This window comes from Schistocerca piceifrons, chromosome 3 (genome assembly GCF_021461385.2).
Source record: "Schistocerca piceifrons isolate TAMUIC-IGC-003096 chromosome 3, iqSchPice1.1, whole genome shotgun sequence".
NCBI lineage: Eukaryota > Metazoa > Arthropoda > Insecta > Orthoptera > Acrididae > Schistocerca > Schistocerca piceifrons.
In genome coordinates, this window is record NC_060140.1 from 588,521,648 (window position 1) to 588,546,648 (window position 25,001).

Below are 25,001 nucleotides of genomic sequence, written 5' to 3' on the forward strand. Positions count from 1 at the left end.
CCGTCGAATCGAAAGCAATCTTCATTCATTACAATTACTTGGTTTGCTTTCGTCTACGAAAACAGATTTAATATCTGTCTCATGGACGAAAGTTACAGGTATTCGAGAGGGACAGCAACGTTTAAAGAGCGAACTTGAAATAATTGATAGCAGAGGCAGGCAGTCCGTCTGCTCAGTTACAGAGTAAAATTACAACAGTCATGTAGGTGCAGAAGCATGTAACAAGTGGGATATAGAGCAGAACTAAAGCGCTGACTTCTGTGCAAGACCATGCGGTAGATAGTCCTGCGACCGTTGATTGGTGATTGAAAGAATGCTGGGGAGGGTGCGTCTTCTTAATGCATGTAGTGTTCCTATACTCAGCTGTGCCAATTGAGTAGCCGGCAGCTGTGACCGAGCGGTTCTAGGCGCTTCAGTTCGGAACAGGGCTGCTGCTACCGTCACAGGTTCGAATCCTGCCTCGGGCATGGATGTGAGTGATGTCCTTGGGTTAGTTAAGTTTAAGTAGTTCTAAGTCTAGACGACTGATGACCTCAGATGTTAAGTCCCATAGTGCCCAGAGCCATTTGAACTAATTCAGTACTCTTGTAGCGGAAGGTGTACCTTAGTGCACCGGGTACAGAACTTAAAAACAAATATAAATGTAAGAATTACAAGAACATTGTCAAGTTCTAAAGGTCTACCTACTGCCTAAAAACTGGGATTATATTTTGTTAATTGTCGCGCAGTAAACTAGGCAGAAACACCAACGCCGAAACTCGGAGTCAGAGTGCGTAATCGAAAGTACAAAAGACGGATACTTGGACGCCGTTAACTACTCCAAGTTTCTTAGAGTGAAGAACCTCACAGCCTTATAGAATTAGTATAGGGTATTATCATTCACAGCATCTCTAATATTCACAATTTGTCACAGTAATTAACAATTCCAAAATATATACTCCTCATTCGTTTTCGGAATGAATTGCGGTTGTGATATCATTCATCTAGCCCGTTCCATTTGTTGCTCCTCTTTGTTTTGTAGTCGTGTATTACGGGGTTAGAAATTATATCATGAAAGTATCATTGTATTAGCAAGAAACGATATTCGCCGGTCACAGAAAATAGTTACAATATAACCTCTCCCTCGATCTTACTTGTTTTCCTGCCAACGTGCAGTTACCGAAGCAAACAACTTTACTGCTTTGAACTTCCTGGCAGATTAAAACTTTGTGCCAGGCCGAGACTTGACTTTGGGATCTTTGTCTTTAGCGGGCAAGTGCTCTACCAACTGAATTACCGAAGCACGACCCACTTCACATCATAGCTTTACATCTGCCAATACCTCGCCTCACCTTCCAAACTTCACAGAAGCTCTTGTATGGCCATTGCACCCTTGTAACAAAGGATATTGCGGAGACTTGGCTTAGCTACAGCCTGGGAATGTTTCCAGAATGAAATTTTCACTCTGCATCGGAGGGTGCGCTGATATGAAACTTCATGGCATTTAGCTGAGCTCTTGCCCGCGAAAAGCAAAGGTCCCGAGTTCAAGTCTCCGACTGGCACACAGTTTTAATCTAGCGCGAAGTTTCATAAGAACACACCCTCAACTGCAGAATTAAAATGTCTCCGTAATATCTTTTCTTCAAGGGATGCTAGACTTGCAAGATTCGTAAGAGAGCCTCTGTGGAGTTTCGGAGGTAGATGGCGATGGACTGGCGGAAGTAAAGCTGTGAGGACGGATCGTGGCCCGTGCTCTGGTATTTTAGTTGGTAGAGCTGTTGCCCACGAAAGATAATGCTATCGAACAGACTTTTCGATCAAACGGTTATCCAGATCTCAAACCGAGAAGCATGGAGGAAACTAGTTGAAGATGCCAAGGCTCAACATTTGCTATAGTGCTACAGAAGAAGAGATCAATAAATACAATAGTATTATTTATTTACAAAGTAACGGTAACTTTTTGTCCATGTAACATCGAATGTGTATACGTAGCCAACAAATACAGTTTTTTATACGCTTATGGTTAGTTTTCTGTAGCGATTCCCGCTAGAAAGGTCGAACAGTATTGAAATAACTGCTCGTTATCAACAACGATGTCCATCTTAGTTTGCCCAGACTGCTTCAGAATTTATTCACTGGTACACAGTAGTGACCTGATGAAATTAGTACTTAGAGTATTTCAAGAAAGAGGCCATATTTCGTTGGTATATCCCACCTGCTAAGCTGATTTCTCGCACAAATCTGTCATTGCTGTCTCATTTGATGTGTGGACGACATTTTCCCCAAATATGTTTTGGAAAAATATTGCTCCAGACTCACAGTTACTATACACCAGCTTCACTAGTCCCATGGTTGCCACTTGCCCCAATGATTTCAGAAATCCCGAAGGAATCTTATCTCTTTCTTCTGCATTGTACGACGGCAAGTCTTCTTCTTCTTGCGTTACAGCCTCTGTAGGACCACGGGTAGCCCCTTCGTGGACTGCATTTACCTCTCCTTCTCCCAGAATCTCTTCATTCTTTCTCTTCTTCTCTCCTGCTCTTCTTCCGAGATCTTCAGTTTCCGTTTCTCCTGTCGGCTCCACTGGTGACACTCTAATCTTTTCCTGTATTCTTCCCTGTCATTGATCTCCGGCATATTTGTCGGTGTATGCTTGTTCCTCCAATTTTCCTTTCCTTCTACCTTGATCCCCAATTCCAAGCAGTCCTTCCGAAGTTCAACAATCCACTTGGTTCCTGTCTTTCCCCTTGTCCTCCGTGTTCTTTCCCACACTCTCTTCGTCATTTTGTCCATACTCATCCAAACTACATGTCCAGCAAATCCTGCCCTTTTAAGTCTGATTTCCCCGGATATTGTTCTCATGTTACGGTACAATTCTTCCCTAGGTCTTCGCATCCACCTCTTTTGGGACCTAGTATTTTTCTCTCTTCTTTCGCTAGTTGTTCTGCCCCATTTCTTCCTAGTGTCATCGTCTCAGCAGCATATAATACTGCATTCCTCGCCGTTGCCTTGTAGTGACTTATCTTTGCCTCTGTGGATATATTCTTTTTATTGTATATCTCTTTCGTCATTCAGAAGGCTGACCTCATCTTCTTTATCCTCTCTGTTATTACCTCCTTGCTCCTGTTCCTTCCTGTTATAAATTCTCCCAGGTATTTAAATTTGTCCACCATTTACACAGCCCCTTCCGGTGTTTCCCAGTCTGCAGTGGTATTTAATGTCATTGTCTTGTTATAGGCTATCCTCAGTCCCATCTTTCTGGCTACCTTACTTAAGTAGTCGAGTTGTGTCTTCTTCCGTCTCACATACTATTGCTATGTCATCTGCAAAGACTAGGCAGTCCACTTGAGCCCTATTGTCCTTTTGTCCCCCACATGGGTCTTTGGTATTCCCATTTCCTCGTTTATTGCTCTCCACTGCCTGATCACTTCGTCCAGTGCCATATTGAACAACAATGGTGACAATCCATCTTCCTGTTTAACACCAGTCGTGATCTAAAATTCTTTGACAGTGCTCCTCTGAATCTCACCCTTGCTTTTGTGTCTGTCAGAACTTCTTTTATGAGTTCTTGTGTAGTTCCATCAAGTCCTCTGTTCTTCAGGATCCTAACATGAGTCTGTCTGTCTGTGAAGTCCACGAAGGTTATTAGTGTCTTTTTTTGTTTTTTAAGGTCCTGTGTTCTATCAGTTGCTTCAGGATAAATATCTGTTCTATACAACCCCTTTCCTTCCTGAATCCCGCTTGGTAGTCGAAAATGTATTTTAAATTCAGTGTCTAACACTAGACTCACAATGTCTTAGTTACTGATTCCATTTCTTCCTCAATCACGTTGTCAGAGAAGCATTCCCCTTCGTAGACGCCTTCAGTGTACAGTCTTCACCTTTCCACTCGCCCCGCTACTTAACAGTAGAATTCCCGTTACGCTCTAAATGAGGTCGCCCTTGCTTCTAATATCACCGATGAGTATTTTGACTATTCTGTACGCCAAATCAGATCTTATGACAGCCATTTCTTTTACGATCTCTTCCCATTCTTCTTGCATCCATTGTCTTGACTTCCCTTTATTTCGAAGTGACTTAAAGAGGATGGTCAGAAACAGTCTGAAAACCTTGTTAGAATAGGTTGTGCTGAGAAATAACTGTTGAGAAAGTAATTTGTTACATTGCGCCGTTTCCGAGCTAATTAGCACTGCAGATAGCCAGTTAGACCGCTGCGCGCACAAATTCAAGCAGTATGCCGGAAACGGTGTCGCCAAAGGTGTTGTTTGTTTGGTTTCCCAAAACCGAAGTAGAGAACGATAGCAAATTTGGACACGAGGCGGTAGTAAGATTCGAACCTAAGCCACAAGCTGCACAGTCACGTGCGCTACCATCCGCGCTATGAGAACAACTGACACTAAATGTATAAGACAGATACCCTTCATCTCGCTCGTAAAACGGCCAGATTGGCCAATTTCAATGATAATTAACTCTTAAAAGGTGCAACGCAACGAAATTTCTTTTTACTATTATTTCTGAGCACAATCGATCATGCAACACTATTACAAGCCGTTCGGTGTGATTCTGACCACCACGTATTTCTGTACTTCTTGATTTCCGTGAACAGTTTTGTACGTCCTTCTTTCACCGATCGATTGAAGTATTACTCCTGTTACCCAAAGTTTCATTGGAGTTTCTTTCGTTGTACCTATGCATTTCTCTCTAACTCTGTGATTGTCCTTTCTAGGGGCGTTCATTCCTCTTCATCTGAACTGCCTACTGAGGTACTCGTTATTGCAGTATCTATAGACTGAGTGAAATTCATTCACATTTCACAATTCCTTAGTGTACCAGTAGTCCACTTTTTGCGAACTAATTCATCCAGACCAGTCTCTTAAAACTCAGCCTACTCTACATCGTCATTGAATTGTGATGTGGGTCTGAGTCTGCTTTTCTGTACACCTTACAACAAAATACCCGATTTCGGAACCTGTCTGACTGAGTGGAAAGACTAGAGGCCTCCTGTATCTTTTCGAACGGTAGCTTCTCCTCATATGACTTTTGAACTGTGTATTGTCTATTAATAATTTAAATTTAATGCGTAACTCAGTCAGTCCTTCTCCATTCTCCTTCATACGGCCAAGCCCATTTTATCCCGTAAAACTTTCTTCTATTCCTCCCTCCAGAACAGCTTTACAATCCCCAGTGATTATTAAATTGTCATCTAGATTTACATACTCGTTCAATATCTTCTTATACTCGTACTCTCTGAATCTCATCATCTTCTGCTTGAGCGTCGGCGTGAACACCTGAACTATTGTTGCCGGCGTTGGTTTGTTACCGATTGTTATGAGAATAACAGTATCACAGAACTGTTCGCTCTCTGCCCTAAGTCCATATTCATAACTGATTCTAATGTCGCTACACCATTTACTGCTGCTAATAGCATTTGTCTGACAACAAATTCTTTTCTTTTTTCCATTTAGCTACACTGACACCCACTACATCTAAATTGAGCCTTTGTATTTCCCTTTTCAGTTTTTATAGCTTTCCTACCACTTTCAAGATTGTGACATACAACGTCCCGAGTCGTAGAATGTTATCCTTTCGTTAGCTATTCCATCTTCTTTTCACGGTCATTCTCCGTTGGTAGTGCTCACTCGGAGATCGGAATCAGGGACTAATACGGAACCTTTTGTCAATGGAGAGATCATATTGACGGTCTTTCAGTTACACGGTATAAGTTCTGAGAATAGAGGTAACATGTCCTATACGCTGTGGTTTCCATTGACGTCAACGGAACAGGGGTGAATACTTATGCCGGAAGACTTCGGCCATCATCAGTGATAATTTTTGTTTAAAATTTAAGCAGTGGCTAGTTTTGAACCTGGAACCCGTCACGTTTGGGGTAGTACTCAAAGACTGTACCCTAAGACTTTGATATTATTATTCAAAATTTAAAGACGTTGAATTTCTAGAAAACTTTTTTAACGACCATCACTTGAATATAACCAATATTAACTGTATAAACGATGTGATGATTTCTTGAGTAGAGCAATTACACGTAAGCATGTGCGTCACACATTTGCAGTGAAAGAGGTGAATCGACACTCGATATTAACCCTCTAACCCAATTTCTTGCTGACGTACCTTATTTATACTTGCACAGTGACTGTTACTGAGAAATATTTGTGACTGTGTGAGTGAAGACTGTATGGTGTCTATAGGGGAAACTTCATCTTCGATCTCAGAGATATCAATGCATCGAATTTTCGAGAACTACATGTTCCCTTTATAATAGCGCAGAAAATGTGGAAAGTTCCCCTTAAGGTTCCTGTAACACGTGATAAAAACTTGCCAACATTGAGTAGGGCTCGCGGTTGTAGGGTTCCGTACAAACTTAATTATTATGTATATATATGTAGTTAATCCATCCGGAGCTGTACGGGGTAGCCACGCGGCCTCCGGCGTCTTGTCAGGGTCCGCGCGGCTCCCCCTGTCGGAGGTTCGAGTCCTCCCCGGACATGGGTGTGTGTGTCGTCCTTAGATTGAATAGTGTGTAAGCTTAGCGACTGATCAGCAGTTTGATTCCACAAGACCTTACCACAAATTTCCAATTTAATCCATCAGGGATCCGGGGAATTGAGAATGTCAACCATGTTTCCCTGTTATCGATATAGATACTGACATGATATTGCTCTTGCTCCCGGGAATTACAATACCGTATGAAAATCTCTGTAGTAATTCCGCACAATATGCAGGACATAAAAAAAAACCTAGCATGGAACTTCAGTTTATACTAGAGAGATTTAATAAAACGTTCCTATCTACTTACTACGTTTACATGACTGCAGCTTTCATTTTATGTTCGCTTGCAGTGATGTTCATCTTTAATTCTTTTGTCGGTTGATGAACGCAACGTTTGTTCAAATCACAACAGTTATTTCATATGTGATAAAATTACATTTCAACAAGTTTCAGATTTTTTGCTTTACTTTCACTGTGAAACCTTGTTTCTTGCCGAACTTCCTGATTCTAGGTCAACGGGAAACACCCTAAACGTTTGGATGAGCGAGTTTTCGAATATCAAAATATGTGACATAAATGGTCGTATCTTTAGATTTAGACGACTTACGGGCTTAAAATTTTTACACCGTCAACGGACAATAGACCTTAGTATGGGACATAAATTTGAAATTGATATGGCAAACTGTTTCAGACAAAAAGAGTTTAACAGGCGGACAGACAGACAGACATACGGACGAAAAATGACAAAAAAATTATACGTGTTATGTGATTAAAAATTGACAATTTTCGGATCTTTACATTTACGTGTACTATAAAAACCTGTTTCTCAACAAATTTCATGATACTAGGTCAACAGGAAGCATCTTCCAGGTTTTAATGAGTCAGTTTTCGAGTAGAAAAATTTATGACATAAATGGCCGTATCTTTTGGTTACACTGACTTGACCGCTAAGGGACCATGGATCTTAGTAAGTGACATAAATCTGAACTTGATATGCCAAACTTTTCCAGAGAAAAAGGGCTTTAACAGAAGAACAGACAAACAGACAAATGGATTAAAAATGGCAAAAAATATTTTTTGTGTTATGTATAAATTTCGGATTTTTTCCGTACTCATATCGTGAAACGTTGCTTCTTACCAAATTTCACGATTCTAGGTCAACTGGAAGCACCCGATACGTTTGATGATTGAGTTATGAAGTATCAAAATGTGAGACACAAATAGCTGTACTCTGTAATTGATGTGTTTTAGGAGCTTAAAAATCTTAAACCGTTTAGCGACCATACACCTTAATGTTTGACATAAATTCGAACTTGATACGCCTACCTGTTTCTCAGAGCGAGGGTTCTTAATAGTAGGACAGACAAACAGTGAGACAGACAGAAGGACAACGAAGCGATTCCATGTTGTTGTTGTTGTGGTCTTCAGTCCTGAGACTGGTTTGATGCAGCTCTCCATGCTACTCTATCCTGTGCAAGCTTTTTCATCTCCCAGTACCTACTGCAACCTACATCCTTCTGAATCTGCTTAGTGTATTCATCTCTTGGTCTCCCTCTACGATTTTTACCCTCCACGCTGCCCTCCAATACTAAATTGGTGATCCCTTGAGCGATTCCATATGGATTTCGTTTTTGCAGACTGAGGCACGGAACCCTAAAAACAGCTTTTTTCGTCGGAATCTGGTGGCTCACCGCAAGTGGACCAGAGCAGACTGACAGTGTAAAACGGCGGTAATTACACTATAACTTCTGTACCTTCTTGTAACACCCGCTAAGCTTATGTAAATTATTTGTAAAGTCTAAATCCAGCCTTAAGGGTAAAAGTGACCTATGGCAGCAATCAAAAACACCACGACAGTTACGGTCTGTTTCAACTGACAAAGTAAATCTCTTCATGCTTGATTCACTCACTGACTGCGATGAAATCATCACGAATGCCATACTTAAACACCAACACTTCCCCGCCTTTTGGAAGACGGCCAAGGTCCTGATGTTCAGGAAGCCGGGGAAAGACCACTCCCTCCCACAAAATTACCAACTCATCAGTCTGGTGAGCGCGCTCAGCAAGATCGTTGAGAAGTTAATACTAAAACGACTCACCAGGCACTGTTTCACAAACGACACCCTGAGACCGGAGCGAACTCAGCGACGCAGGGTTCCCTGACGGGCTCGTACATCTCATGCACTCATATCTCACGGATAGGAGTTTCAACACCGACGTGCAGGGCAAACAATCGACACGACATGGTATCCAGGCAGGAGTACCCCAAGGAAGCATCTTAGGGCCCTTACTGTTTAACCTCTACATTAACGACCTCCCAGCTACACACAACACGACGGTGGCAATCTACACGTATGACACTGCCATCCTTGCGCAAGATTGGAAGCCGTCTAAACTCACTACTACAGACTGCACTCAGAGCGGCAGAGACTTGGCTGGTGAAATGGCGTGTTAGAGTAAACGTCGACAAGTGCGAAGCCATTCTGCTCGCTAGAAGACCGCAACTACTGCGCAAACATCAGCACTACAACCCAATTACACTACATGCACGCCCAATACGTTTCCGCGTCTGGCTGGACCGGAAACTTCTCTGGGGGGTCCACATTCAACAAGTGACCAAAAACGCAAACGCGAAGCTCAAACAACTCTACCCCATGCTTAACAGGCGTAGCACACTTAATAGGAGGGTGTCTAGGTCCATGTACGTGACACGTATTCGACCCCTGATGACGTACGCAGCCCCTGTCTGGGGATATGCTGCGCCCATACACCTGCGCCGTCTGCAGCTCATACAGAACAAAATACTCAGAATCATAAGCAACGCTCCGCACTAAACACGCACCGCGGACCTTCACTGGGAATATCGTCTAGATACTATCTTGCAGGTATTCCAAAAACTCTCCACACGACTGTACAATAACACGAGACACTCGCGCAACCCGTTTATCCTTTCTCTGGGTAACTACGACCACAACCATAGATGGAAACATAATAGACCAAAGACACTATAGGCAAGGAACTAAGCATCTATGGTCCAAAGGGCGCTAAGACGACAGTACTGGCGAGCCCCTGCAACACAGCTACTACTGGCAACCCCAGATGCTCGACCCGCCGAAAAACAGGCAACCACAGCAAACCGTACTGTACGCAGCACGCAAACCAGCCACCCCCCCACCCCCCCCCTACACTGTGAACCGATGTATGACCCATCGCCCACTAATGTATGACGACCTTGCACTGTTAGAGGGACGCAGCAACTGCAGCAAGCCCCACAACGAGATTCCGCAACGACAAAGGTGACGATGCACGGTACCTCGCACTAAGATAACCACACCTTGCATGCACTGTCGCAGATAGCAAGCCGCTACTGCCCTTACTACCCGTCCTACTGTCGCAGAGGTTTTTTTTTCCCTTGGCGCTTGCCTTGGCACTTTTTTTCCTCTGCCCTTACAACCGCTACCCTTCGATCGCATTCGTCCACTTTCTATCTCCTGATGGACCATGTTAAAGATTAATCTTACCCAGACGCATGGATAACATCACAGCCCGCATCCTGTGACTCCTGATTCAAAAACTAACATGTTATACGGAGGTGACAGTAGAACTTTAGGTTTGGTCACCACGTTCGTGTGGGCGTGGAGAGGCCCCATCCTTTAGAAATGCGATGAAATCTTCTGTCTGGATAAACGGCCCAAACACAAAGTCAAAATAATACCAATGTGGTTTGAGGAGCATAGTAGTCAACTCAGATTGAAGGATTTGGCATCACATTCGCCTGATCTGAAACATATAGATCTGGGATGCTGTCGGGTGCCGTCTCTGTGCCCATAAACTACTGGTTCATAATCTATGGTAGTTTCTTGATCTTGACATCTGCCACCACATACACTCCTGCAAATTGAAATAAGAACACCGTGAATTCATTGTCCCAGGAAGGGGAAACTTTATTGACACATTCCTGGGGTCAGATACATCACATGATCACACTGACAGAACCACAGGCACATAGACACAGGCAACAGAGCATGCACAATGTCGGCACTAGTACAGTGTATATCCACCTTTCGCAGAAATGCAGGCTGCTATTCTCCCATGGAGACGATCGTAGAGATGCTGGATGTAGTCCTGTGGAACGGCTTGCCATGCCATTTCCACCTGGCGCCTCAGTTGGACCAGCGTTCGTGCTGGACGTGCAGACCGCGTGAGACGACGCTTCATCCAGTCCCAAACATGCTCAATGGGGGACAGATCCGGAGATCTTGCCGGCCAGGGTAGTTGACTTACACCTTCTAGAGCACGTTGGGTGGCACGGGATACATGCGGACGTGCATTGTCCTGTTGGAACAGCAAGTTCCCTTGCCGGTCTAGGAATGGTAGAACGATGGGTTCGATGACGGTTTGGATGTACCGTGCACTATTCAGTGTCCCCTCGACGATCACCAGTGGTGTACGGCCAGTGTAGGAGATCGCTCCCCACACCATGATGCCGGGTGTTGGCCCTGTGTGCCTCGGTCGTATGCAGTCCTGATTGTGGCGCTCACCTGCACGGCGCCAAACACGCATACGACCATCATTGGCACCAAGGCAGAAGCGACTCTCATCGCTGAAGACGACACGTCTCCATTCGTCCCTCCATTCACGCCTGTCGCGACACCACTGGAGGCGGGCTGCACGATGTTGGGGCGTGAGCGGAAGACGGCCTAACGGTGTGCGGGACCGTAGCCCAGCTTCATGGAGACGGTTGCTAATGGTCCTCGCCGATACCCCAGGAGCAACAGTGTCCCTAATTTGCTGGGAAGTGGCGGTGCGGTCCCCTACGGCACTGCGTAGGATCCTACGGTCTTGGCGTGCATCCGTGCGTCGCTGCGGTCCGGTCCCAGGTCGACGGGCACGTGCACCTTCCGCCGACCACTGGCGACAACATCGATGTACTGTGGAGACCTCACGCCCCACGTGTTGAGCAATTCGGCGGTACGTCCACCCGGCCACCCGCATGCCTACTATACGCCCTCGCTCAAAGTCCGTCAACTGCACATACGGTTCACGTCCACGCTGTCGCGGCATGCTACCAGTGTTAAAGACTGCGATGGAGCTCCGTATGCCACGGCAAACTGGCTGACACTGACGGCGGCGGTGCACAAACGCTGCGCAGCTAGCGCCATTCGACGGCCAACACCGCGGTTCCTGGTGTGTTCGCTGTGCCGTGCGTGTGATCATTGCTTGTACAGCCCTCTCGCAGTGTCCGGAGCAAGTATGGTGGGTCTGACACACCGGTGTCAATGTGTTCTTTTTTCCATTTCCAGGAGTGTATCTGCGAAAACCTACCAACGGCGCGTCGAATCCATGGCAATCAGAATCGCTGTTGTATAGCTTTCTAAGGGTTGCCCAACACGTGGGGAAGGACTGGGTCAAGTGGGAAGGGCCACATGCCCGCGAAACGAGGGGGGTGGGTGGGAGGGGGGAGGGGGGAGGGTGAGGGGGGAGCGTGGGAGGGGGGAGGGGTAGTGCAGTCTCAGCTGAGTCGAGGCTTGTTGAAATTTTAGAACTCTCTCAAATCTGAGACAAATGAGCCTAGGTCGCAATATTTAGTCGAAACTAAAAACTGATCTAGGCAGCCATGCTTAAAACTTTGTAAAAAATCTCTCATATCTTAAATTGCAGAGATGTTGGCTGCACTTGTATCTACATCTACACGGATACTCTGCAAATCACATTCAAGTGACTGGCAGAGGGTTCATCGCACCACCTTCACAATTCTCTGTTTTTTCCAACCTCGTATAGCGCGCGGAAAGGATGAACACCTATATCTTTCCGTACGAGCTCCGATTTACCTTATTTTATCGTGGTGACCGTTCCTCTCTAAGTAGGTTGGTGTCAACAAAATATTTTCACATTCGGAGGAGAAAGTTGGTGACTGGAATTACGTGAGAAGATTCCGTCGCAACGAAAAACGCCATTCTTTTAATGATTTCCAGCCCAAATCCTGTATCATTTCTGTGACACCCTCTCCCATATTTCGCGATAATACAAAACGTGCTGCCTTTCTTTGAACTTTTTTGATGTACTCCGTCAGTCCTATCAGGTAAGGATCCCACACCGTGCAGCAGTATTCTAAAAGAGGACGGACAAGCGTTGTGTATTAGGAAGCTCCTTGAGAGGGAGGGGATAGGGGGAAGTCAGCTGTGTACTAGTGGACCGCTAAGAACAACTGGATAAGAACTGGTCTGAAATTTTATTGGACTAAATATGTGTTGTACGTAACAGTTATCTACGTGGTAAATTCATCTCTGTGAAACACTGTGTCAAGGCGAGACTCTCACTTCTCCTACATGAGAGCGATAACGTGACAGCAAGAGGAATATTGGGAACAACAATTCATCTTGGGTGCTACCTGCACATCATAATGTGCTGTTTGAACTAAGAGATGAGGTGCCCGTGTTATGTTGGCACCTGGTGGGCAGCACATAGACCTGTGTGTAATGCAAGATTTTGACCGCATTTTTAACAAAGTGGAGATGTGTCGTTACCTAACACCAGACCACAGCATGTGGAAGCAAACTATCAAGGAAACAGCACTGCGAATATGAACAATGACTATACCAGGGTGTTCCAAACTGTGTTCCGTAGAAGACTGGCGTCCCATAGAAAGTAAATAAGTTCTCTGCTAACTTTTGAGACATTCGACGACACTAGGTATTTTTTTAAACGTCCGTTATGGTTTCTGTGTAATTAGTTATGATTTGAAATAGAAGTAATCACTGAATAAAATAACCTGTTCTCAATATTATAAATTTTATTAATCATCAAAATAAGTAATCTATTCCTAGTACCAGGGTTCTCGAAGTGTTCTGTCAGAGGGAAACTTTTGGAACCCCTGAATTAGACATTTGGAATAAACGATTTAAAGTGTTTGGTGTCCAACAAAAAAATTAAACATATATAACATATTTATATGTCAAATGAAGTCAAATTAAGAGCCCCTTGAGTGAACATTGATATCGATAAACAGTCTGTCTATTTTACAAAGTATTCCTTAATGTTTTTCAATGAGAAATTGTAACATCCTCCTCTGGTAAAAATCATGTTAGTGCTATATATGAAGCTATGATTTATAGTTGCAGAATGGATGGTGTGTTTGCGGAATCTTTTCTAAGTATGTTAAATGCCAACAAACATGATTTAAAATGTGTTCCATGTACACTGAGCTAAGCGCTTGCGTGTGGTTCAACTTATCGAAAAGATTTAACAACAGTTGGTGTGTTGTGTTAAATAGTGTTCTGCAGTTTGTCTCCGGAGGGGGTCATAAGAATGCGCTAAATTTAATTTGTGTGCCAGCAAACGTTAAGACATCAAGACCAAGAAAAGGTTATAAGCTATGGTTTGTGGGCTTATAGTTTAAATTATTTACCTTAAACTATGTGGAATTTAACATATACTCTAACATGGGGAAGGTAAGTGTTCTACCTGACAGGGACCAGAAAAGTAGGATTGAATGATACGGTGCCAGGCCATGAAATGTACGATTTGCATAATTTCATTAGGGTAGTATCCTTCGAAAATAAAATCTGACGACAAAGAATTTCTCCAAACAACATATCTCGACGTTGAAGAAAAGACCGTTATTTCAAGAGTGATAAAGGCCTTTAGATAGCTAACTGAATTGCTGAATTGCTTTTACTTGTCATCTTAATGCTCTGCAGAAATTAATTTTGGGGTCATGGTTTTTTTTAAAGAACAAATCTCAACATTTAAAAAAAAGAATATTTAATAAAAATGTGGATGTTAAATAACGAATTGAAGTAATTAAATAGCTTTTCCTTCAACACAGTTCTGAGGTGCTGACGCAGAAAACCCACTGTAGTAATAACTATGATGCGAAACTATGACAGAGAGGGAAACACAATTTTAGAAAATAAAACCACTGGGACCTAGGAATAGTAATAACAATTAGGATAACAAATGATGCCGAGCTGTGACATGGAGAGAAACACAATTTTAGAAAAAGAAATACAATGCTAAGAAATGAATTTACACAAGGAGTGAGGCTACAAAAGAAGAGGAATGGTTTTATAAAACGTCTCCCAGCTTAGGTGGTAAATTAACAGATATCGGCCGACACAAAAGAAGATGACCTCACAGTTAAAATATTAACGATGAGAGCTATAAATGAAGACGTTCGGTGTCAGTTTTCGGGAGAAATTCGAAACAAGTTGAACAAAAAGTTGTCAAAGGGAGTAGAGCCGAACTTCATGCGATAAGGCTAATTTCTTTCTCAAGGCGCTCAGATAAGTTAACAACCTGCCTAGAATGTAGGGTCGCACCAGTAGTAGAAAGGCGGCAAGAAGTATCTGCTCAGTCGACGATAACATTAATTTAATTGAGAAAGTACCACGACCAGCCCATCACCGGTGATAATGCCACAGGTCGCTCCAGGATACAACGACCCCATGAACTCGAGCAATTCCATAAGACGATACTGGGCCGTCTGATCCCTGTGGGCGAGGAAAGTAAACACGTTCCCGCCAGTTAACAAAAGGTATACTCGCTTACACTTCCAATCCCGAGTATTGGCACGGGTCAATATTGAAGGTGGAAACACACAGTTTTTTCTGTCCAGGGCATTTTTCTCCACAGTACTGCCCAATATAAATATTGCCGAATTGGGAGTGGTTGCTATGAACAATATTATTCTGCAGGTCCTAATGAAATGAATTAATATGCTGAACACACTTAAACCAGTAGGTATTACTGAAATTACATCTTTAAGCACAGCTACGCAAAAGAAAACTGGAAACGCAAAAAGCTTATTTCGAAAATGCAAACTGGAATATTTGGTGAGAACAACTGCCATGGCGGAAGAATATAATCTGTTACAGGGAAAAGAACAAGCCAATGTAGACGCGCAAACAAGGCTTACAAATTATTTTAGCGATTGTACATGGACATTATTGATTTGCTTGAGGAATACAAGATATCTGCATTTGCAACAAATACCATGAAACGTGGCCATATTGTATTGGAGTACCTACAGAAAACAATGGATCGAAGAACATTTGCTATAAGACGATATGCGAAAAATCTGTTTATAAACCTCCAGCCATCTTTGAATCTCTCAAAAAGCATGGCTACGTTGTATTTAAATATGGTGGTCTCAACAACATGCATTTTGGAACGGCAAAGCCATTTTCAAAGTTTAAAACTGGTGAAACAACTACATTTAACGACCGTGCGTTTGGTACGGTATCGAAGTTCAAAACACACATTCTACTTGAATATGGGGAAGAGCTGCCAATGCACTCGCAAACACAAGAGGAATATCTAAATAATACCACTAAGCAGGAAATAAAAGGCAAAATTATAATTCCTGAATCCACTCTGTTAGAAGATGTTTTGTACACGGTGCACTGAAGTGCTGCATGCAGCACTGTGCGCGTTCCAGTACCGGAGGGAGGCTCCGATCACCGCATTTGCTGTGCTCTCGTCATCGGAGTCAGGCACATGGTCTATTGGATATACTACAGCGATTATCGCTACCGTTATTGTTCGTTTCCGAAGAGAGGTGATTCGTTGAAGCGGTTAAAATGTTTAATAGAAGGTTAGAAAAAAGTAAAGGAAAGTTACGTGCAAGTAGCCATAGACAATTGCGTTCAAATGGCTCTGAGCACTATGGCACTTAACTTCTGAGGTCATCAGTCCCCTAGAACCTAGAACTACTTAAACCGAACTAACCTAAGGACATCACACACATCCATGCCCGAGGCAGGATTCCAACCTGCGACCGTAGCGGTCGCGCGGTTCCAGACTGTAGCGCCTAGAACCGCTGGGTCACACCGGCCGGCTAGAAGCCTAAAGAAATTATTCGTAGCCAATTGCTTCTATTCAAGTGGCTATTTCCTTAGTAGAAACAACTGATATATATATATATAATCTCAGATTATATGAATAGTTTGTAAAATCTCAATTGTGCAGATAACTAATCCAGTAATGTTACTCTCGTAAATTCTCATATCTATTGAAAATTTTTATATTAACTCTTAAATGAAAACTGTTTAAGATTTTTTTTTCCTATTTCACGTAGACGGGGAGCAGTTGATTTACGATCTGTGTGAGTGACATTGACTCATCTCTTTATTTTGTAAAAATGTATCGTGTATTCTTGTTTTGTTATATGACTAAATGAGTACATATACTTTCCTCCATCTCCTCCTTCACCCTCTCTCTGTCCATTTCATTCACCCCTTCTCTTTGTCCATCTGCTCCACAAACCTACACTTCATGTCCTCCTGCCCTTCTCTCTTATCTCCTCCCCTCCCCTCCCCTCTCTCTGTCCTTGTTCTCCTCCCCTCTGTCTGAGCCCTCTCTTCCTTCCCCCTCAGCCATTCTTTCCAGATAGTAAGTGGTATGTGTACCATATTTGGTTGAAATCGGCCAACTGGTTTAGACGGTGTGGTATAAGCCGCTGTATTATAAATTTTTCTTGTACCGACTAATAATAGTCCCAGTACGAGTTTTTAATCAGTCCAGAGACAGAAAATGCACGCGGTGCATTCCAGTGGATAATCCCTACTGGAGCTTTGCCCCGTGTGCATTTGCTGCCTCAGGACTGATTAAAAACGCCAAATAAGCCATATTAACAGCTGTCCTCTGTAGTGGACAACTGCAACACGAGGTTAACGTGATGTAGCACACGTATTTCCGGGTCATCCGGTGCAAATAATACATGACAAAGGAGGAGGAGAATTGACAATGGCACCCAAAGTAGCCTGTTCCACATCCTGATGGGACGTTTGTTCATCATAGATACTGACGTAGATTGAAAATTGTAGAATAAAATGACTGGATGTATGAATCGTGCTTGTAACTACGTCATGTCAATGGTCAATTCAAAGCGATTCCCTTCCAGGAGAACATATCCTCGCTGCATTATTATGGACGTACAGATCCTAAGGTGGCAGTATTACCCTGGTGGAACGCTCACTTCAGCGTTCCACCGAGCTGCAATTGTTACAGATACTACCACGGACATTATGTCATTGATGTACTTCCCATGGGAATTGAATTTTCCAGCAAGGAAATGTCCATTTTCCAAGGCCACTTTAGTGCTACTGATTGGTCATAAATAATTGCATAAGTTGTTATCGTAACAACCCTTGTCTTGTGTATGCTAATCAACAAACTGATAACCCGACCCTGATGCTTAAAACATGTGACTCTGATGTGGGAGAGCTGAGTTTCAAATCCTCGTCAGGTGAACGCCTCTCGAATATTCTGGTCTAGTTAAATCACTTCAGGCAAATGAACGTCGGGAGGACTTGTTTGAACTGTAGACTGACGATATTCCTCCTGAACTCTTAACCCCAGTTTACATTCTCAATGAACCTAACATCCTTTTCAGTACAGGCTACGTAATGTAATGTTGTTCAATAACCTCACAATACTGAATTTTGTTGACTTCCAGACATTTTGCTATTACCATAGTTCTACGGTTCTGAACTCAGTCAAGCACCCTAATACAAAATATACGTTCATTGTATACCCTAATTCCCCCCAAAACCTGTCCACAACTATCGTGTTTCGGCGGGAGTTAAGGACAGTAATATGTCATGAGCTCGCTAATTACCGGGTGTGCAGGAGGCTTCATCTGTTGTTAAATAATTTGCAGGCCGCGGTGTCCGAGCGGTTCTAGGCGCTTCAGTCCGGAATCGCGCGACTGCTACGGTCTCAAATTGGAAGCTTGCCTCGGGCATGGATGTGAGTGATGTCCTTAGGTTAGTTAGGTTTAAGTAGTTCTAAGCTCTAGGGGACTGATGACCTCAGATGTTAAGGCACATTGTGCTCATTGCCATTTTTTGTTGTATAATTTGAACGAAAGTATAAATTTGAAAACTTAATAAACCACCGAATAATGTAGATGGAGAGGTAAAAATTGACACACATGCTTGGAATAACATGGGGTTTTATTAGAACCAAAAAAATACAAAGTTCACAAAATGTCGGACAGTTGGCGCTGGACAGCAAAACGTCAGTGATTGCGCATGACAATCGTGTATAAAAGGAGCTCTAATGAGAGAGAGAATCAGATGTGTCAGCAGTTGCAGCATGTTGACGTTACCTGAAAAGGCTCTTTTAGTGAAGCTGTATTATCAGAATGGGTAATGTGCTAGTTCAGCGTTACGACCCTATCGCCATAGGAAGGGGATTCGAACGGGTAAAGGTCCATTTACAAATGCAGCTGTGGCGAAAACGATTTCGAAGTTCGAAGCCACGGGTTGTTTAGAAGATAAACCCCTTTAGTAGCCGACCGAGCACAAGGCGTAATGCTGCTGAGACAGTTCAGGGAGAAATGGAGATTGTTGCGGGTTCGTCAGCGCAGTCGCACGTTGCACCGGCATTCCATACACTATTGTTTGGTTGGCACTGAGGCGTACCCTCCCTCCGATACTATCCGTACAAAATCCATCAGCATCATGAACTGTTACCTGGCGATTTAGTGAAGCGGAGGTCATTTGCGGTGTGAGCGTTTCAAAAGATGGCGGAAGATGACGATTGGTTGAGTAACGTGTTGTGGACCGTCGAAGCTCATTTCACGCTTCGAGGCTCAGTCAACGCCCACAACTGCAGAATCTGGGCTACCAAAAATCCTAGAACTGTCGAGGAAACTCCATTGTACGACGAGAAAGTCACGGTATGGGTTGGATTTACCACATCTACCGTTATCGGACCTTTTTTCTTCGAGGAAATGTGTGATTCTGGTTTTGTAACTGCTACCGTGACGGGTGAGAGGTATGCCGATATGTTACAGAATCGCATCATCCCCAGCCTGGCTGATAAACACCTGCTGGAAAGTACGATGTTTATGCAGGATGGCCCTCCACCCCATATTGCTAGACGCGTGAAAGATCTTTTTCGCGCGTCGTTTGGTGATGATCATGTGCTCAGTCGCTACTTTCGTCATGCTTGGCCTCCCAGGTCCCCAGACCTCAGTCTGTGCGATTATTGGCTTTGGGGTTACCTGAAGCCGCAAGTGTATCGTGATCGACCTGCATCTCTAGGGATACTGAAAGTCAACGTCCGACGCCAATGCCTCACCATAACTCCGGTCATGCTTTACAATACTGTTCACAACATTATTCCTCGACTACAGCTATTGTTGAGGAATGATGATGGACAAATTGAGCATTTCCTGTAAAGAACGTCATCTTTGCTTTGTCTTATTTTGTTATGCTAATTATTGCTATTCTGATCAGATGAAACGCCATCTGTCGGACATTTTTTGAACTTTTGTATTTTTTTGGATCTTATAAAAGCCCATGTCATTCCAAGCATGTGTGTTTAATTTGTACCTCTCTATCTACATTATTCCGTGATTTATTCAGTTTTCAAATTTATACTGACTTTTTGATCACCCGGTACAGTATCATTTGAGACATGGCTGCTATTGAAGTACCTTTGTGTGTTAATCATATTGATGCTATAAAAGTGATATTCTTAGAACCTAATGACACCCAGAGCGACACTAACATGGAAGAAGTTGATGAGAAAAAAGGCTGAATAGGGAAATAGGAATTTTGAGAAAACCGTTGATGAATCGTCCTCTAATGCGCAGCATTCAGTAATCCAAATAGTAACCAGATAGACCTCCCCCCCATGAACCATGGATCTTGCCGTTGGTGGGGAGGCTTGCGTGCCTCAGCGATACAGATAGCCGCACCGTAGGTACAACCACAACGGAGGGGTATCTGTTGAGAGGCCAGACAAACGTGTGGTTGCTGAAGAGGGGCAGCAGCCATTTCAGTAGTTGCAAGGGCAACAGTCTGGATGATTGACTGTTCTGGCCTTGTAACAATAACCAAAACGGCCTTGCTGTGCTGGTACTGCGAACGGCTGAAAGCAAGGGGAAACTACGGCCGTAATTTTTCCCGAGGGCATGCAGCTTTACTGTATGATTAAATGATGATGGCGTCCTCTTGGGTAAAATATTCCGGAGGTAAAATAGTCCCCCATTCGGATCTCCGGGCGGGGACTACTCAAGAGGATGTCGTTATGAGGAGAAAGAAAACTGGTTTTCTACGGATCGGAGCGTGGAATGTCAGATCCATTAATCGGGCAGGTAGATTAGAAAATTTATAAAGGGAAATGGATAGGTTAAAGTTAGATATTGTGGGAATTAGTGAAGTTCGGTGGCAGGAGGAACAAGACTTCTGGTCAGGTGACTACAGGGTTATAAACACAAAGTCAAATAGGGGTAATGCAGGAGTAGGTCTAATAATGAATAGGAAAATAGGAATGCGGGTAAGCTACTACAAACAGCATAGTGAACGCATTATTGTGGCCAAGATAGATACGAAGCCCACACCTACTACAGTAGTACAAGTTTATATGCCAACTAGCTCTGCAGATGATGAAGAAATTGAAGAAATGTGTGATGAAATAAAAGAAATTATTCAGATAGTGAAGGGAGACGAAAGAAAATTTAATAGTCATGGGTGACTGGAATTCGAGTGTAGGAAAAGGGAGAGAAGGAAACGTAGTAGGTGAATATGGATTGGGGCTAAGAAATTAAAGAGGAAGCCGCTTGATAGAATTTTGCACAGAGCACAACTTAATCATAGCTAACACTTGGTTTAAGAATCATGATAGAAGGTTGTATACATGGAAGAACCCTGGAGATTCTAAAAGGTATCAGATAGATTATATAATGGTAAGACAGAGATTTAGGAACCAGGTTTTAAATTGTAAGACATTTCCAGGGGCAGATGTGGACTCTCACCACAATCTATTGGTTATGACCTGTAGATTAAAGCTGAAGAAACTGCAAAAAGGTGGGAATTTAAGGAGATGGGACCTGGATAAACTGAAAGAACCAGAGGTTGTACAGAGTTTCAGGGAGAGCATAAGGGAACAATTGAAAGGAATGGGGGAAAGAAATACAGTAGAAGAAGAATGGGTAGCTCTGAGGGATGAAGTAGTGAAGGCAGCAGACGATCAAGTAGGTAAAAAGAAGAAGGTTAGTTAAATCCTTTGGTAACAGAAGAAATATTGAATTTAATTGATGAAAGGAGAAAATATAAAAATGCAGTAAATGAAGCAGGCAAAAAGGAATACAAATGTCTCAAAAATGAGTTCGACAGGAAGTGCAAAATGGCTAAGCAGGCATGGCTAGAGGACAAATGTAAGGATGTAGAGGCTTATCTCACTAGGGGTAAGATAGATACTGCCTACAGGAAAATTAAAGAGACCTTTGGAGATAAGAGAACCACATGTATGAACATCAAGAGCTCAGATGGAAACCCAGTTCTAAGCAAAGAAGGGAAAGCAGAAAGATGGAAGGAGTATATAGAGGGTCTATACAAGGGCGATGCACTTGAGGACAATATTATGGAAATGGAAGAGGATGTAGATGAAGATGAAATGGGAGATACGATACTGCGTGAAGAGTTTGACAGAACACTGAAGGACCTGAGTCGAAACAAGGCCCCTGGAGTAGACAACATTCCATTGGAACTACTGACGGCCTTGGGAGAGCCAGTCCTGACAAAACTCTACCATCTGGTGAGCAAGATGTATGAAACAGGCGAAATACCCTCAGACTTCAAGAAGAATATAATAATTCCAATCCCAAAGAAAGCAGGTGTTGACAGATGTGAAAATTATCGAACAATCAGTTTAATAAGCCGCAGCTGCAAAGTACTAACACGAATTCTTTACAGACGAATGGAAAAACTAGTAGAAGCCGACCTCGGGGAAGATCAGTTTGGATTCCGTAGAAATACTGGAACACGTGAGGCAATACTGACCTTACGACTTATCTTAGAAGAAAAATTAAGGAAAGGCAAACCTACGTTTCTAGCATTTGTAGACTTAGAGAAAGCTTTTGACAATGTTGACTGGAATACTCTCTTTCAAATTCTAAAGGTGGCAGGGGTAAAATACAGGGAGCGAAAGGCTATTTACAACTTGTACAGAAACCAGATGGCAGTTATAAGAGTTGAGGGACATGAAAGGGAAGCAGTGGTTGGGAAGGGAGTAAGACAGGGTTGTAGCCTCTCCCCGATGTTATTCAATCTCTATATTGAGCAAGCAGTAAAGGAAACAAAAGAAAAATTTGGAGTAGGTATTAAAATCCATGGAGAAGAAATAAAAACTTTGAGGTTCGCCGATGACATTGTAATTCTGTCAGAGACTGCAAAGGACTTGGAAGAGCAGTTGAACGGAATGGATGGTGTCTTGAAGGGAGGATATAAGATGAACATCAACAAAAGCAGAAGGAGGATAATGGAATGTAGTCGAGTTAAGTCGGGTGATGCTGAGGGTATTAGATTAGGAAATGAGACACTTAAAGTAGTAAAGGAGTTTGCTATTTGGGGAGCAAAATAACTGATGATGGACGAAGTAGAGAGGATATAAAATGTAGGCTGGCAATGGCACGGAAAGCGTTTCTGAAGAAGAGAAATTTGTTAACATCGAGTATAGATTTAAGTGTCAGGAAGTTATTTCTGAAAGTATTTGTATGGAGTGTAGCCATGTATGGAAGTGAAACATGGACGGTAAATAGTTTGGACATGAAGAGAATAGAAGCTTTTGAAATGTGGTGCTTAAGAAGAATGCTGAAGATTAGATGGGTAGATCACATAACTAATGAGGAAGTACTGAATAGGATTGGGGAGAAGAGAAGTTTGTGGCACAACTTGACCAGAAGAAGGGATCGGTTGGTAGGACATGTTCTGAGGCATCAAGGGATCACCAATTTAGTATTGGAGGGCAGCGTGGAGGGTAAAAATCATAGGGGGAGACCAAGAGATGAATACACTAAGCAGATTCAGAAGGATGTAGGTTGCAGTAGGTATTGGGAGATGAAGAAGCTTGCACAGGATAGAGTAGCATGGAGAGCTGCATCAAACCAGTCTCAGGACTGAAGACCACAACAACAACAACAACAACAACAACAACAACCAGATAGATAAAGCAGAGAAAGTGGCGCGTTTGCTTATTGTGGTAATTAAACACTTGATGAAAATGGAACGTGATGCACACGAATGTATTCGTAATTGCGAATATGGAAAACCGTCTGCTGCATGTAATGGAATGACAATGAACTTTTTCCTCGGAGCGGGATTCGAACACGGATTTCCCACTAAATGTTTTATTATTAGGACGCCCCACGGCCAGAGCCAAACTTCCATAAATCGTTAATCATGTATCTACAGCCTGCTCTCGTGCATTCATTATGTGTATTTTCGCACAGTAGAGACATTTTTTAATGAAAATCGCCTGCCTATTGTCGGCGGATAAATACAGTATTGCAGTGCGTGTGTTGTTCAGAAAAACAATGCAATGTTCCTTCGTACAAGGACGCATGTCCTAAGGAACACTGCACCGCATCTGTGGAGAACACAGGCGCTGCGATATCTTATGGAACCTGATGTGTCTCTTGTCATAGCAGTTTTCCTAGTAACAAAAGAAACTGAGACGTTTGTTGAGTAATTGGCTAGCAAATCTTAGTATTTAACAAAAAAGGTGGAGAGGAAGGTACTGATTCTATGACTGAAACTGTACACCCTCTTATATGTTTGGAGGGTGTTGTCGATACCTTGTGTTTAATGTCCAAATTAATTTGAATTATCGAATGTGTTAAAAAAATCATTAACTGTTTAAAAGTACCGTACTTTTTAAACAGTCATAGGAGTGACAATTCCGTAAGTTTCGCGCCTTCCTTATGCTCGAATGCCTGTAACACGCTATTAATTTTGATGGATTACAGTATTCCAGATGGTGTTCTCATAGAAAAGTGAAGTTCGATACTCGAAATACGCCTGGAGATTTTTTATGCCGTTGAGTGTGTAAAATTCTTGTGATTATGCTTTCGCTTGTAATATCAAATGTCAGATTCAGCACAAGCTAATGACTTTGTCAAACATGTATTCGTAGTTATGCTACAATATTTTTTTAAGATCCATCCAAAATAATGTGGTATTCTGTGAAGAGTGCGATAAAAACCAACTTCATAGCTCATTAAAAAAACTGCTCGTGGTCTAGTCGATAGCACCGTAGCCTCTTGTTTGCAGAGTCCTGGTTTCTATTCCTGGCTGGGTCGGAAAGATTCTTCGCTCCGGGTCTGGATGTCTGTGGTGCCCCAAACACTGTATCTCATCGTCATTGGCGTGAAAGTCTCTCAAATTCCGTCAAATGGAAGGACTAGTACCGGGCAGTTGGACAATCAAAGGCTGTGTCTTATTACCAATAATGCCATACAACCATTTCTTTCCCCTAGAAGCTACCTTCGTCAAGGCAGGTGGAACGTAAATGAAAAGTGTGTGAGTGCAGACTTCTATTAATTCCGTATTGGGTGATCACATGAGCACAATAGACACAATAATGGACTTCACGTACTACTCGATAAGTCAGAAATTGATAAGTTATCAGAAAACCAACAAGATACATCGTGAAAGCGTTTGAAATTGGCACGTTAAGCAAATAGGAAGTACAACGCTTTCACAGAATGCATGTCCCGATTGA